Here is a 17,486-nt window from a genome sequence, read left to right on the forward strand (position 1 = left end):
TGGCAGGAACTGAAGGGTGTTATCAGTTCCCTCCTCCCACTCCAGGTAGAATTTTACTTTTATAATCAAGACAAATAAGTTCGAGCAATAAGTTATTTTTGAAGGTCTGCAGGGAAGCAGGTGTCCTCGCGCTGACTGTATGTTGCTGCTATGGACTGTAGGTTGTGTCCCCCCAGATTTCTTATGTTGGGACCATAACCCTCACCAGGATGGTATTTGGAGGGGGGGATTTTGGAAAGTGATTAGGTTTAGATGAGGTCATGAGGGTGGAGCCCCCTTGAAGGCATTAGCGCCCTTCTAAGAAGGAGAAGAGACACCAGAGCTTCCTTTCTCTCCACTCTGTGAGGATGCAATGAGAAGATGGTCCTCTGTGAACCAGGAGGAGGGCCCTCACTTAGAATGCACCCATGCTGACTCCCGGATCTTAAACTTTCAGGCTCCACAACTGTGAGAAACAAACGTTGTTGAAGCCCCCCAGGTCTAGGGTGCTCTGTTACAGCTGCCCGAGCTGAGACAGTTGCTTACCAGGGGAGCACTTCCTTTGTCTCACCTGACCCTTTGTCGTTTCAGTCTCCTTTCTCTTTGCCCACTTCAAGCAAACTACCACTTGCTCTTCAGCGAGAGAAACAACAACCTGCTGGTTTTCTAGGAGTCGAAGATGTCCCCCTTTAAGGTGTTCTAGGTGCTGAGGATGACTGGCAGCTTGGATTCCAGCAGGGGAAGACGGAGCCTGCAGTCCCTGTTAAGGGGAAGCAGGAACTTCAAAGCTCTTTGATACTGAGCGAGTGCCCTATTCCACACCAAGTAAGGAAGAGGCTAAGGCAGAACCCTGAGCTGCTCCATTAAGTCTGTGCCTTCTTGTTCACTGGGCGAGTGGTGGGTGACTTATCCGCAAGGCAACATTGGAATCTAGGTGTGCTGCAAATGATCTGTTTCCTACACTGATCATCTGGATCAATTTCCTAAGTTAGGGAGGAGGAGAGTAGGGTTTCAGTTCTGCGTGACTTCATACATGGTAACTTTCCCAGTATGAATTTCGGTTTATACATCTATAAAACAAGGGACTTAGGTTAGCTATGCCTAAGGTCCCATCAGCTCTTAAATTGTCCACCTGCCTGGGTTTGGAGTGCTAAGTGTAAAAGCTAATAGATAAGATGTAATCTATTAGTGAAGAAGCTGCTCAGAATTCATTTTGTCTCCGTTCAAGACAAATGGACATTTCACACCCACAGCTGTGGCCCTTTTGCTAAGGGATGTTTTTCCACCCACCAAATTGTGCATTCCAGGCTTGCCACACAGCCTGGGCCTGTCACTCACGTCGCCAGGCTAATTTGCTGTAATCCCATCAAGTTCATAGCCCTGTGGATGAGTTTTCCTATCGGCAAACTCAAGGCTGATTAATGGGCAATTACAAGAGCGAGTGTGGAGGTAGAGAGGGTCGGCAGAAGGGGATAGATGAACATTACCTGGAGTAATTCACTAAATTCAAATCAGAAGATATTAACCTCTTTTCAGGAAAACACATGGCAATGCTGAACTTACAGAATTCAAATACCAAGGGGACAGACACACGATGCTTCATGAGGACAAGAGGGCACTTGTAACAGAAGCTTCACCACACAGCCCTTCAGGAAGCAGTGCCTTGACATCGCATTAGTTGGTTGGCTAGTTCCTTCTCAACAAAAGTGTTATCTTAAACTCCAAACTACCTGGCGTAATTTCCAGTCTGCTGACTGGAAATCAAAATCAAGCGGAACGATTTCCCTTGCAGAAAAAGTCTGCCCGGGGATGCATTAGAGATGGTCAGAAAATATACTTTGCTCCCTGAGGCCTTTTCCCTGCTTTGGATTTCATTGTCTCACTGCCCATCTCCTTCAGAGCCTACGCACAAAGGCTACACTGATTGGAATCATCAATACTCAAGTGAGTTAAAGAAAAACCGCCTTAAAGTTCAGGAGAGCCTGCAGGGCTCAATTTTCTAAAACTTTATCTCCTCATCACCTTTCCTATAATACAGAATCTATTTTATTTTTAATTTGTTCTTTAGAATGGGAAGTTTGTTTGTTTTTTTTTTTGACTGAGGATTCACCTGGATTAACTTTAATTAGTGCTCATTCAAACCTAAGCGTACGCTATGGTTATGCCAGTGTGCTCCAGGGCTTTAGATCCCAGTCCAGGTACTCACTGTGGTTAAGAAAAGAATGAGGAAAAGAAAAAAGGGGAAGGTTAGTAGCAACTTGAGTGATTCTGTTTGGCCCTACCAGGGTCATTACCATTCAGACTCCAAGAAATGGACCTCCTAGTCCAGGGTTGCCAAAATGATTTGTGTCTGGCTGCGGAACTGTCACATCCAGTGATAGCAAGGACACATACGAAATTTGCAGTTACTATTCAAAGAACATTATCATTGAGCATATTGCCAGGCCATGTTATCTCACTTGATCCTCGGGTCAGTACTCTGGGGAGATACTACTGTCCCCATTTTCCAGGTTGTGAAACAGAGTCTTAGAGGGTTAAATGACTGCCTTAAGGCCACATTAACTGGGAGGCAGCAGAACTGGGACTCAAACCCAGATCCATCTGACTAAAGCTTGTGCTCTTTCAATCTCTCCCCTGAGCCCCCAGAATAGACAGTATTTTATGTCGATTGCACCTTCCAAAAGTACTGATATTTCACATCCAATTCTGACTGCAGTTATGTGGGAGGAAAATCACGCAAGTTCATGCGTCTTCTCTTTACTCATAGAAAACTGGCCTATGAGTACTTGTGCACATTTGTCTTTAATATCTTTATAACACACGCATCAGTTTAACATCAAAGCAGAAGCTTTATGTATTGGACCCTTGGTACCAATATGTTTAGATTATGGATCACTCTGAGCCTGTTCTACTATAACAGGGCCTCATTCACTCAAATATATCCATCAATCATCCATCAGTGTAATATACATCACTCATTTAAGAACACATTTCCATCAGACCTTTTCTCACTCCACTTTCTATTACCACATATGGCAATTACAAGTTTAAGAATCAGAAGGCTATAAAATGAATAATCTAAAAATGATTAATTTTGCTCTGTTAGAAAGCTGTCATTTCTGTTCTTATGAACTGATAATAATAACCTTGTTATTATTCCATGACTTCTTTTCTAGGATATAAGCTATGCATTAATTTGCTAGGGCTGCCATAACAAAGAACCACAAATCGGATGACTTAAATAACAAAAGTTTATTGTCTGATAGTTCTGGAGGCTAGGAGGCTGAGATCAAAGTCAGCAGAGTTGGTTTCTTCTGAGGACACGGGGAGAATCCGTTCTGAGCCTCTCTCCTAGCTTCTGGTGGTTTGCTCGTCATCTTTGGCATCCTTGTCTGGTTGACACATCACTCTGATCTCTGCCTTTGTGTTCTCATGGGCTTCTCCCTGCCTGTGTGTCTGTGTCCAAATTTCTCCTTTTTATAAGGACACCAGTCACACTGGATTAGGACCCCATCCCCTTATACCAGTATAGCTTCATCCTACTTATTTAACTAATTACATCTGCAATGACCCCATTTTCAAATAAGGTCACAATCTACTGTTCTGGAGATTAGGACTTCAACATGCGTTTTGTGAGGGGACATAATTCAACCCATATCAGGCAAGTTGGCTAGCAGGTGAGTCAGCCTGTGAGAGGCTCAGCAACTAGCACACTCTGTGAGATCCTCATTGTGGAGCGGGGACTGGCCCCAGCACCGAGGAAGCGCTGATGCAGGAGCCCTGGGTCTGCCACGATGGAGCTCCTGCTTTAGGATGGAGATGTGTGTTAACGTGCAAATTGTAACGCCAGATAGGAGACACCGTTTTGGACACATGAGCGATCTATTGCAAGAGCATGGAGCCCCGCACTAAGCCTGCCTGGAATTGCCAGGGAAGACTTTCTTAAAACATCTACTGCTCCCGATCAGCTGCTTATCGAACTCAAAAAAACAAGGTCAAAGTTTAAATATGACTCAACGTTGTTTGATAGCAGAGCACTCAAGTACTTCTTAGCAGCCAGGCTTAGAGGAAAAGGCTTGTTTTAGAAGGAAGCGTCAATCAAGGTTTTTAAAGAGTAGGTTTCCTGGTCTCTTTGCATCCAATTTTGCCCTTTTGCTGATCTGATTAGGAATAAGCCTAAAGTAGAGTGTGATGGAGATAAATATGTTCAGCCTACAAATACGTCTTTATGTTTTCTGGTTTTATCTCTCTTGGAGATATAAGTCAAATCACATTTGGACCAATATATCCCAGTGTAAATAATGGCATAGGAAAAGGATTTATAATGCTTAGCTGATGGATTGCTTACGCCAAACAATATGGGTACTTCTAAACTCCTACACCATAAGGGAACAGACATAACCTTAAGTGTTTGCCAGCGAGATTTGACCTGGGTTTGCAGTAACCACCCACACATTACAGCTTAAAATTTCTTGCATCCACAGCACAGCACTGATGAGTTTCAGGCCTGAAATGGTGGATGACGTTCACATGTGATGTCTGAAGTTTGAGTCTAAGGCAAAGGCAATGACTGTTCAGTTAATTCTTACAGGATGTCAGTGCACTTTTAAAATTTAGTATTAATGGCAATTAATTCATTGATATTTCATGAAATAAAGAAAACATTATATATTTAAGTATTTTATAAGTAGCTAGAAATCAACCTCTTTCACTTTTAATTAGTCTACTGTACTCTGGAAACATCATTGTCACACTCTAATCACAGGATAAGACAAATATACACCTTTATTAATTGTCTATGATTTAAATACACAAACGCCTTCCACTTCCTGCACCCCGAGTGCTCTTTGTCATTGCAAGATCATTCTCTCCATGATAAATTCTGGGCCCCAAATGTACTCGAAAGGATGCTGGCAGAACCTTTGTAGGAGATGAGGTGCAAGGAGCAGGTTTAAACACCATCTCCTCTCCTGGCACTGCGGCAGGGATTCTGTAAGAGATGAGGAACTGGATGTCCCCATCAGGGAGACTCTTTCCCATGGCCGCACCTCTTTAAAATTATGATTACTAAGTCCCCTGAGAGTCACTGAGAACCCACCGTCCCCATGAAAAGCAGAATAAGTTATTGTTCTGTCTTAAGGCTGAAAATGAACAGAGGATGAGTACTCTGAAACCCTGAGAATATTCATTTGGAAAGTCTGTCTTTAACGACTGTGGGATGTAGGAAAAGGATTTCATATATTTGAGGATCCAGCTTACTCAGGGAATGAGAGGGGCACCGGGCATGTTTAGGACTTTGATGTTGGATAACTCGTAAGCTCTAAACCAGTGCCTCCAACTGCCTCCCTATCTCTCCGCCCAGATGTCCTGAGGGCCCGTAAACCTGACATGATCAAATTTAAAGTCATGGATTGTCCCTCTCCTCTGCCAGACACCCTGTCATATTCCTCCAGCACAGGGACTTCTGTTTCCAAGGGTCAGTGAGTGGTGTCCCCGTCCACTTAGTTACTCAAGCTTGAAACTTTGCTGTCATTTATTCCACCCGTCCCCTTACCTTGACAGCCACTTTCACTGTGCCCTGTTCGTTCTCCTTTTTCATGTGACCTGTCCTGACCCTTTCTCCATTTCCTTCGCTCCTGCGTGCGCTCAGACAGATGCATCAGCACATCTCCGCGGACAACACAACGGGAACTGGCCTTTCCGTACGTAGCACCCTCCCCACCCCCTACTTAAACTCTGGTTTATGCCACCAAACACACAACAAAAGTGATATTACCTTCCTACTTCACATCCTCTGAGACCACCTCTGTCTACAGGGTACAGTTCAAACATCTCAGCCGGGCAGACAATGTCTTTCCCCATCTGCCCTTAACCTCCTTTCTAACCTGGTCTCCTCCTTTGCTTGACTCTTTATTTTGAAACAGATCATGCACTTCCATGTCCTCATGGAGTCTACTCTGCCTGTAATTCCTTCCCCACTCTCTCCCATGAATGTCAATTTATCTTTTGAGACCAAGTTGATTCTACCCTTTATTGGCCAAACCTGTCAAGACTTTCTTGACTGTTCCTCGGCATAACCTTCCTTCCTTTTTGTGCACACAGCATCTTATGCATTCTTTATTCTTGCTTATAAGAGAATTAAAGTGTAATTCTTTATCAGTCTCCTCTCTGAGGTTGCTCATTCCTTTAGGGCAAGGATTGTGTCACATTTATTTTTCAATTTCTAGAGCCTGTCTGAAACATTGGTAGGTACTTAATACATTTTTGATGGATGAATGCATGAAGTCAAACTCATCATTTCTTTCACATTAAGCTGATTTTTTCCCTTTTATTTTCAGATTTCTATTTTAGATAATGAATAGTCCAGGAAAGCCTGTCCTATTAAGTGTTATTATAAAACTGTACAGTATTGACAAAGAAATTGACAATTAGAAGAATGGAACAGAATGGAGAGCCCCCAAACAGACACAACCACAAATCTGAGTTATGGTATTTTTGCTGTTGTTGTCAGCGAGGAAAGAATGGACTTTTCAATAAATGGTGCTGAGGTAGTTGGTTATCCATACGGGAAAAGAATGGAATTGTAGGCCTATCTTTCACCATACACAATATTTAATTCCAGGTGAATTAAAGATTTCAATGTGAAAAGAACAATTAGTAGTATAAGACTTTTAAAAGACAATCAAAAACATCTTTATGATCATGAAGGATTTATTTAAAAAGAAATAAAAAGCAAAAAAACCTAAAGAAAAAATGTTGAAATATGCTATAATAAAATGAAAAATGTCTGATCATGGAATTATAGCAGAAAGAGAGTGAAAAGACAAACCATGCACTTGGTTTTGGGTGGGAAGGTTATTAGGTTTCTTTATGCATTTTTTAATTAATTAATTTTATTTTTTGGTGGAGGTACTGGGGATTGAACTCAGGACCTTGTGCATACTAAGCATGTGCTCTGCCGCTGAGCTATACCCTCTTCCCCAAACCATGCACTTGGGAAAGATATTTTTTAACACCCACAACTAGAATTCTGATATACTATTGAGCACACCACTCTCAAACATGATCAGGCAGAAAAGGATCTCCAGGCTTTGAGCAAAGCATTGAATGGGAATAACAAAGATTACTGCAATAAAAAGGAAAATGAATACGTCAGACAAAGAAAACTTTGAAATCCTCAGGTGTGCAAAGAACTGTTTCTATTGAATAACAGAATGCTATACAAAAGAAAACTTCCAAGAAAAAAGGTGTTCTTAGAAAAAGTAAAAGATTGATGGCAGAAGTGAAAAACTCAATTGAGGGAGAAGAAGATAAAGTTGAAGAAACTCCCAGAAAATAGAGAAAATGACAAAGGGATGGAAAATAGGAGGAAAAAAAGTAAGGAAACACAAGGATTAGATCAGGAAGTCCAACATCTGAATAACAATCATTCCATAAGAAGAGAGCAAAGAAATTAAACAGAAGAAAACTATTAATGAAATAGCTGAAGGGAAATCCTTTGAACTGAACATGATTTTCCAGATTGAAAGACCCAGCAGAATGGATGAAAACAGCCCCTATCTTGGAGTGGCATGTTGTCATGAAATTTCAGACCATTTGCAACAAGAAAATAGATTTTACAATCCTGCAGAAGGGAAAATACAGCTTTCATACAAAGGATTAAGACACAGAAAAGCTTTGGACCTTTTAATAGCAAGACTGGAAGCTGATATTTCCAAAATTCCAAAGGAAGATGACTTCCAATCCAGATGTATCACCAGTCAATGAAGACACGTTTAGATGTTCGCATATCAAAAATTTATCATTTGTGCATCCTTTCTTACAAAGCTATTGGCACATGTGCTCCATCAAAACAAGGGTGTAAATCAAGAGAAAGGAAGACCTGGAATGCAGGAAACAGGAGATCTACTGCAACAGAGAAGCAAAGGCAGTCCCTAGAATGAATTCCCTAGTGACAGCTGCTGACCACCCAGATTAGGACAGGTCAGAAGATTTCTTTAAGAAGGTAACAGGAATAGACAAACACATTTGAACACTCTGAAAGGAGATTTCATACCACTGGGGTAAAGTGGGAAGTTGAATTCATGATGGGCATATACAGAAAACTAAATGTATGAAAAAATAAGTTACTTATTAATTCTAAGGAAAATTCAACATTGCTCAGAAAACAAAAAGTAAATCATATGTACCACATGGCTAGGCTGTGAATAGTGTTCACATAGTCATAATTATGTAAACTCTGACTAATGATATAACCAAAATACGATATACGAATACTGGGAGGAACGGGGGCAAGATGAGATGTGTGAGTATGTATCTGGGCAGATGGGATCGGTATGAAGGAGCTAAGTTCTCATATTACAAAGTGGGAAGAAAAAAGGTATTTTTCTAAAACTGAAAAAAACCAATTAGTAACAATATAAGCCTATTATTTATAAACTCACTTATTACTTATTTATTCTTTTTTTAGGGGGGAATGTAATTGGATTTATTTATTTATATTTTAGAGGACGTGCTGGGGATTGAACCCAGAACCTCATGCATGTTAAGCACACACTCTACCACCAAGCTACATCCTCCCCCAAGGCTATTATTTGAAGATGTATAGATAACTATTTAAAAAATCCATTAAAAAAGCTGAAATTCAAAGTGGGTGCTAGGGTGGACATTGATTTTTTTTTTTAATACATCAAGACTTGTGGTACTATTTGCCTCCTTATATGTTTGTGTAACTTGGATAAAAATAACAACTAAATTAAAAAGATAAGTAACAAAAGAATACATATAGTATAACATTTTTTATAAAGTACAAGACCAAATAATATATCACTTAGGGATGCACACATATGTGGAAAATCATAAAGAAAATGATAAAATGAATGAGAAAGTAGATAAATTTTTCTTAAAAACATCAAGAGAGCAATTAGCTGGAGTGGAGAGCTAAGGATGGGAAAGGAAACTCAACAAACTTTCAGACAAACTCAACACTATTAGTAACGTTCTATTTCTTGAGTAATGGGTTAATTTTTTTTGCATATATGAATTACAAATAGATTAATTTATATGTATCAAACATTATATAAGAATAAAAGGTGCTGCCTTTGCAAAATGCATTCATAAAAACTTACAGAATATCGATTTCCTTTTTATCTGTAGCTTGATTTCAGCCTTTAGCAGTACATTTAGAAAGTTCACAGAGCTGACGATCTTATGTAGACAGCATCGTGAAATAATCTATCATCAGTCAACTGGCATCAAGAACTTAAGTCTAAGGGGACTTTCCATATTTCGGTTAAAAGAATTCAACAAAAATAATTCTCAATTTTTCTCCGTTGAACTAAATAGACAATGCCATTATTTACGCTTACGGTTTTTGCCTTTATTTGGGTTCTACTTGAGATTAATTGTGGCCAGTCCCACACCTTTCCTGACTTCTTTTTATGTTAACCTAAGCTACTCCACTATCCATTAGCACCAAGTGCCATTAGCAGTTATATTACCTCCTTGACTACTCATGCTGAACTCGTCTATAATAACAATGAGATAGACTGTTAGGAGAAATTCATCTTACACAGCACTGAGGAAAAACACCTCTAAGGTTTCCCCAAGTGATATAAAATGCTCCAAAAGTTATAACGAGAGAACATCCAATCTCCCCAAATGGCTCTAGTTGTCAGTAGCTTTATTTTCAATACCAATTGTTGGAAAGTAATGTTCTCTTATCCAAGTTTCAAACTGTACTTACTGGTACTCATTTACACAGCCTGAGAGATATTTATTTGGGATGACATTGAATTGAGCTTTCGATATTTCTGATTTACATCTTTTCTTTGGCTAGGACATCTCTGACATGGCAAAACTGTGTACTTGAAATCTGCTGATTGGCATTTGGTGGCAGTGCTTTATCTGCACAGGGCAAAGCTACTGCCAAAACGAATTAGATGGCATTGTTGCCTTTCATATTTTGGAATTTTTTAAAAATACTAAAAAATAAGAACAATTTTAAGCCACACTCTACTTACAGCCTAACAAATATTTATTGACTATATCTCTGACATGAGCAGCTCTAATAAGCTCTAATAAGCTGACACAAAGGGGTGGGACAACCAAAACAGCTGTCAGACTATGAATACTGTTGTCACCCTCAGTTATATCCCTTTGCTAGACATCTCTGGTCATGCACCTGTTTTGTTTTGTTTTTTTTTCCTTTTCTTTCTTCTTCTTCTCCTTTTTTAATGGAGAGCTACTCCACTCCCCTCTCTCTTATATTGAAAAGAAAGGAAGGAGGAGAAGGAACAATAATTTAGCTGAAGGTGAACTAGGGCACCCTGCTAATGGCTCTCTGTCCTCCCATCACTGATTGTCTAAGAATAGGAAATCAGCCCAAATCTATTGTTATCGGGTGTACAAGCTATAATGTTGGTGAGTGAGCACATGCTACTTACTGCCTTTTTCCCTTTGAAGAAAAATAATTACTACTTTTTAACTGACACACTTCAGAGCAAATACTTTCTTCCGAGCTCATCAGTGTGAAGGATACAGCACAGTAGAGCTGGTCAGCCTTGATGAAAACATGCTGTTGTTGGAGCCTCTGTGTACTGCCCTCAGCCTCTTTCCCTTTGGTTCCCTCTGGTCTGCTTTCATTCAAGGAGACACTCAAAACTGAATGAAGCGTGAGAGTCTGAATGCGTCAGCATGTAAAGGTGGACACATTGAGGTACCCTGTATCTTCCTGTGCTTGTAAGAATCATCAGAGGAGACTCAGTTCTAAGAAAAGGCGGGACCAATGAGGGGGAGAGAAAAAGCAACCCTGGGAGACTGACTATGCCGGGAGCCCGGCATCCTGTCTGACCCACATCTGTCCTTCCCCGCGGCAGTGAGCAAGGTTACTCGACAGCACCAACAGAAACTCAGCCCTTGACGACTCCTCTGGAATGTTAAACCCACCTTCAGGAGCACAACAGGAAATGAGTCAGGGGAGTAACAAAGATGAGAAGAAAAAGAAATGTCCTTCGCTTTACAAAATGCTTACACACAGGTAATCTCACCTTCTAATTGACCTTACCTCTGGGGCGGAACAGATTATCGTCTTCATTTCAAGAATGAAGAGCTAGATTCGGAGGAGTTAAGGTCATGCACAAGGTCACGTGAAGGTCAGAGCTAGGCGCTGACTCAGTTCTGGTCTCCGCTTGGAAAATGGGGAAATTTCCAGCTCAATTTTTTGTACTTAATACTTGAAAATGATAGCTCTTGATGAGATTGGCTTTTTGGGGCTATTCTTTACATCTTTTTCCCTTTACTAATACTACACAACTACTATGATAGGTAATATGTTCTTAGAGCTGCCAAGAAAAAGCCTAATAGGATATTAGCACCATCTACAAACCACTGTGAGATTTGGTGCTTCCACGGGGTACTAAGGGTCCAGGATGTTTTATATTTTTAAATCTATCATTTACTTTTTAGGATGTATTCAGTTAGTAACTTAATAGTCTTTTACTCTTTCCTTTTCATTTATTAAATGAAATTAATAAAATTTACCTGACTTGAAAGTTTGACAGCAATAAACTGCTAAGCATATTTGTACCTTGGCTCTAGTTTTAAAACTAAAAAGCCATAAAGGTTCCTAAAAATGCAGATACAATATAACAATTTAAAAAACTCACATAATGTATTAGGCCTATTTAGGAAATAATATATTTAATGAAATAATACAACAATTATAGATAAAGATACTTAATTTGGAAGAGACACACAACGTTTTGTGGCCCAGCAGTAACAGATGATGTAACAGCATCATTAAATTCTGTAGCCCAATATTTAATCTAAAGTCCAGTGTCTGGCCTAAATAAAACACTTAATATCTGTTCCCTGAATGATAACTAAGTATTTTTTTTTTTTTTGTAGAACCTGCCCATCATCATTAATAGTTTTACAATGACCTGAAATGGATTTTTGAAGGCTTTAGCAAAAGATATAATATACATTCAGTATATATACTTGGACCTATGGACTATCGAGTGAAAAGGATTCGGGCAATCCCAATGATAAATAATTAGGTGTATAATCTTTAGCAGCACAGTTTTAGTTTTAGGAGAACTTAGTCTCTGTTCAGACTTTATTCTTGTGAAACATTCCTTCATTTCATTTTTCTTCTAGTCCTACCACTTGCTGCTCTTGTAGTGCAATGTTCTTTTAGGAAACTAATAATACTCTTGCTGGTGTAAAAAGCAACGGCTCCACTGAGCCCCCTGGTGTTGTGTTTGTTCCATCACAAAATTCTGAATGTCTTGAATTTTACATTTTGCTTTGAAACACTGAATTGGCAATTAATACGATCATATTATTAAAATACTAATAAAAAAGCAGCAGTACCAGATTCAGAGAGTACCTTAACCTCTGAGATCCTTTCACTACCGTGCCAATCCTAGTCCATTCATAAGGCTCCAAAGATTTTGAAAAATATATTGAGTAATTATTCAGGTCACTGTAAGGGTGATGTATGCCACAGTGCCCACTGACCATTTTTCCAGACTCCAAATTAAGTTATATTATCTCAGGGCCTAGGACGGAATCAAACATAACTTCATTAGACCTAAGCGGTACAATTTTATAAGATATTCCTTCCTGTAGACACCAAGCCAGCACACAAATACCACAACCTGCTTAAAATATGTTCATTTTTATTCTGTTGTGATATTCCACATTACAGGCTATTTTGTAACTTTAGATTTGTCGTTCCCAGTAGCAGTATTATCCGGTTGATAATTTGATTTTCCTTTTGTTCTCACAGTCCCAGATGGACTACAAATACAATCTAATCAGTCCCCAGTACATGAGTGAGCAGTGTTCCAGAAGCTTATATATGCGTTTGGAACTCAAAATGCATTTTTCCACAAAATTGGTTTTTTAAAAATGATAATTAGCTTCCAAGGGTAACCCTTAAAATCAGTTTAACTCACACTGAATTGGCAACATTTTACTAACAGTACCATTTCTTCTATACTTGGTCACCATTTCTGAAACTAATGAATGCTGAGGTCTGTCTCAGGACTGCCAGAAACATAGCTCCTCTCCTTCAAGGTAGGCGATCCACCCAGCTTCTGACTGCGGGCTACAAAAGACTTGCGTGGGAAGACTAGGCAGGTGCTACTTGGGGGCAGGCACGTGCATGGGGTGGGGAGAGAAAGGGAGAACGTATATCCTTTCCCCAAATCCCTGGCCCATCCCTGTCCTAGTCTACGTAAAGAACTCCCAGTACTACCCGATTTTTCATCTAGGAGCACATAAAGATGTCAGCTGAAAGATACCAAGGCATCTCTTTCAGGGACTCTCCCTGGGTATGCAGTGAAAAAGAGGTTACAGGATGTATAAGGAAGCACGCCCCTCACCCACTCACTCATCAGCAGACATTTATTGATTCCTGTGATATTCCAGTGACCCTCCAGGTGCTGGGGAGTCAGAGATGAAAAAGACATGCGCCTTGCCCAAAGGACTTGCATCTAATCAGGAGCAACAAGTCTCTAAATAGATATTATTATATACTACATTAAGCATACTATATTATACAAGGAGGCATATTATGTAACTTCATAGGATCTTAGTGTATAGTGGGGGTGCCATAATGAACATAACTAGAAATTAAATCAAGAGCATAATATTCACAAAGGTCACAAAGGGGGCTAGAAGCAAGAGCCAAATGAATAGTATACACCATCCCTTGACACAGAGCCCTTTCCCCCACAGAACAGACCGTCACATCGTTCAGAACACAACTGTGACACGGAACAAAATTCAAGGATAATCTGGAATGGAAAATAAGTGTACAAATTCAAGAGCGGGGGAAATTTTAGTTGTGTTAGGGAAGCACAGGTGCGTATCTTTGCTCTTTTCCCAGATCTCTCTAAAAGGTAATAAAGGTAATAACAAAAATGCTATGAACACACAAGGGCTAAGATAGAACGAGACAGCAGACAAGAGATGCTGATTGAATTTGTGGACAGCTGATGACAGGTGGTAACAGACCTAGTGGAGAGCAGAGACCCAAAACTCAAGGCTGTCAGCAGAGCGCCAGCGAGGAACGGCGTGCTTTGCACCACAGAACCCCAGAAAGCCTTAGGCACTGGAGGCAACAGGTACCTGCTGGTACCGTTTGTTTCCCCCACAAGGGCCTAATGTTGCCCTGTCACCAGGTCTTAGTTTGAACCAATTTCCATATTAGGAGCACAGCCTGCAGTGTGCTGTCTACTCTGAATACACTTGTTGGGTTCGTTCAATTGTTTAGAGGGGATGGACTGAACAGCAATCTTCACGCGATAACTAACCCTACATGTCTTCGGTGTAAGACCTCAGAAGGGCTGTGTCTGTGGGATCGTCCACCAGCTTTTTCACATCTCTGGATCAGGAAGTGTGAAATCAGTAGTTCATTCCTCTACAGAATTCTAACTCAGGCTTGAGGTACAGCTTCTTGACAAAGGAAAGTTCTGATTTCAGAACTGACGGAAAATTGCCTTTGCTTTGGAGCATCTGCAAAGAGCCATCTTTCCACAGGAGAAAGTAATCCAGTTAACTCAGGCCCCTTTCCTTGTCATTTCTAACCTATTAGCAAAATTCATTCCAGAAACCCTTGCAAGTAAACAAAAACCAAAAACCCGAATCATTTGTAACTGGACTGGAACATCACAGGTACAGAGTGAGCAATCACAGATCCAGAAGAGACCTGTGAGGGATGAGCCTCCCACTGACCATCTGCTGAAGGGATGGCAGAAGGAGCCAGGTGCAAACATAGGGACGCACAGCCCAGGGACTTGTGCTCTGGAGGTGGGGCCAGACTGAGGGACTCACATATCCTCTTCAGTGTCACTCTGCACACCAGTCTCCACTCCTAGCCACCGCATTTGGGGAAAAGGCCTTTTGTGAGGAAATCTGAAGACCTGACAGGAGGCGATGGTCCTAACTCTGACCCTTACCCTAACCCGACAGCCACAGCTGTGGTTAGGGCTGAAGAGGGGTATCCAGGCCGTTCAAAACCTGTCAACAGTTTCCTGGAGACAGATGTAAATATCTGCCTCGGACACAAATTTTTACAATTTAAATTTCTAATTTCACTTAAATTAAAAAAAATACACTTAAGTTCTTGATTTGTTTTGAATTTAAATGTAAAGTTTTAATTAAAGCATGTTTAATTTAACTTTTTATTAAGAAGACTATGAAGCAATGGAAGCTAAGCTAGTTTAAGGTAGGGCTGGCTGGCGCCCTGCCCCACACACCCGCTGTGAGAGCCCTGGCACAGAGGCAGGCTGCCTGGAATCCTGACCGCACGACTAGGTGGGGTCTGGGTGACGGCTTTGAAAAAAACCTTGAATAAGGACACAAATGAACTAATTATTATTTTGATTTCTTGAATATGTGTAAGCACATTTGACTGTCCTTTATGACTGGATTACCGCATTCTGTTGATTCTTATTCTGTGGTTGGCTTTATTCCTTTGATAACTAAGTAAGTTTAAAAAGCTAAAGATCTAATCTGTTCTTAGAAACAATAATTAGTCCATATATGTAAACTAAAAAGTGCAGTATCCTGTATATATGTATTTACATGCAATATAATCTGCATGTTCAAAAAAAAAAAAAAACCCTGGATTATGTCTCTTTTAAAAAATAAATGCAAGCATAAACAACTTTATACTGTATAGCACAGAGGACTATAGTCGATATCTTATAGCAGGTTATGGTGAAAAAGAATATGAAAACGAATATATGCCTATTCATGTATGACTGAAGCAATGTGCTGTACACTAGAAATTGACACAACATTGTAAACTATCTTCAATAAACAAGTAAAAAAAAAATGGAAGCAGTACACTGAAACTAATATAAGGTTATATGTCAATTATATCTAAATTTTAAAAATTAAAAAAAAATAAGTGAAAGCAACAACTGTCCAAAATGCTGTGGAGAAGGCCCAGGATACACAGAGGAGTTTCCTCAAGGAGACTTCCCTGGGATCCCCCTGCTGCCCTGACTGTTTGCCGGGGGTTGTGGGGAGGATTGAGATCCTGGTGACTCTGCCTCAAGGGACCCTTTAGTTCCTCAAGACATGGAGCTATAAAGACAAGGACAGAATAGGGGACCGCGTTAGGAGATGGAGGCTGTGGTAGGGGTGGCCCGAGGGTCCTTCCTGACTCGGGTGAGAGCAGCAGCCACGTTGGGGCAGTTCGGTGGCTGCTTTGATGGCTGGGGCTTGGGAGGGGGGCACTGGGTCACAGGGCCCCCTGCTGGAGATGGGGTCCCCTGATTTTACTGAATGGGGCCTTGGCTTTAAGGCTCCTGTGTCAGTCCCTGAAACCAGACTGACATTCTGCCAGACAAGTAGGGGCTATTTACAATTGTCAAATTAATTCTAAAGCCCTGTTTAGAAAGACTGCCGAAAGCACTATGAATTAAAGACCCGGAGATGGTGACAATATTTTAGAACTAAACGGAAGTGCTGGTTGCACATCATCGTGAACATACTAAATGCCACTGGATTACTCACTTTAAAACGGTTAACTTTATTGTATGTGGATTTCTCCTCAATTAGAAAAACAGTAATGAAGGTGAGAGAAAAAGAAAAACTACATGAAGAAACAGGGCAAAGCAACTTCTCGCGTAGCTGTCAGCAAATAGAGCCCTCCAATCTCCTTAGTCATTCATTCATTCATTCATTCATTCAGTAAACGTTGATCAGATTTAAAAAGGTTTTTGTTTATTTTCTCCACACTCAATAAGCTGCTATCACTGCATCTCTAATTGTTTGCTCAGTAAACATGAGACTTACCTGCCCATCATGCTCACTCTCCCTCCCCTTCAATAACCCCACTCTCTCCTGCCACTCACCCACATGTTCATAAACAAGTCCCTCAGACACAAACACAAATTCACTACATCCCAGTTGTTTTGAAAGAGGACCAGTGTTGAGACCTCTAGTTGCAACTTTACTATTTCCAGAAGCTCCCGAACTCCTCTCCTGTAACAGCTAATGTAACACCATCAAGGACCTGCCTACCAGAACCAGGAGCTCCGGCTGGTACATCCAAGGCCCTGGAACCCAAGACTGCATCCTTCCCAAGGACACCATGTCTCACTGGCTTTAGGCAAACAGGAACAGCCAGGTACTCATTTCTTGGAAACTCCTTAAAGATAAACTTTTTCCAAGATGTCACATTCTATTATCCTAAAACTCACCTGTAAAGGTAATTGGATATTAATAGACACCAGTTGTACAAAAAAGGCAAATAAGCGTCTGTATAGAGAAGACTAGATAAACGTAAGCCATTCTTTGCTTCATCGAGTGAAAATTATGTACGAGTGAAAATGTAGCTTTTCATATCATCGGACTCAATAATGAAGTGACAGGAACGTAAAAAATCTTACTTCCTTTATTTCTATTGTACATGCACGGAGATAAATGTCTGTGAATTCTATTTTATTTGTAGTTCCCATTCTGGGACCTCATAAATTATTTAT

The sequence above is a fragment of the Camelus dromedarius genome, chromosome 6 (genome assembly GCF_036321535.1).
Source record: "Camelus dromedarius isolate mCamDro1 chromosome 6, mCamDro1.pat, whole genome shotgun sequence".
Taxonomy (NCBI): domain Eukaryota; kingdom Metazoa; phylum Chordata; class Mammalia; order Artiodactyla; family Camelidae; genus Camelus; species Camelus dromedarius.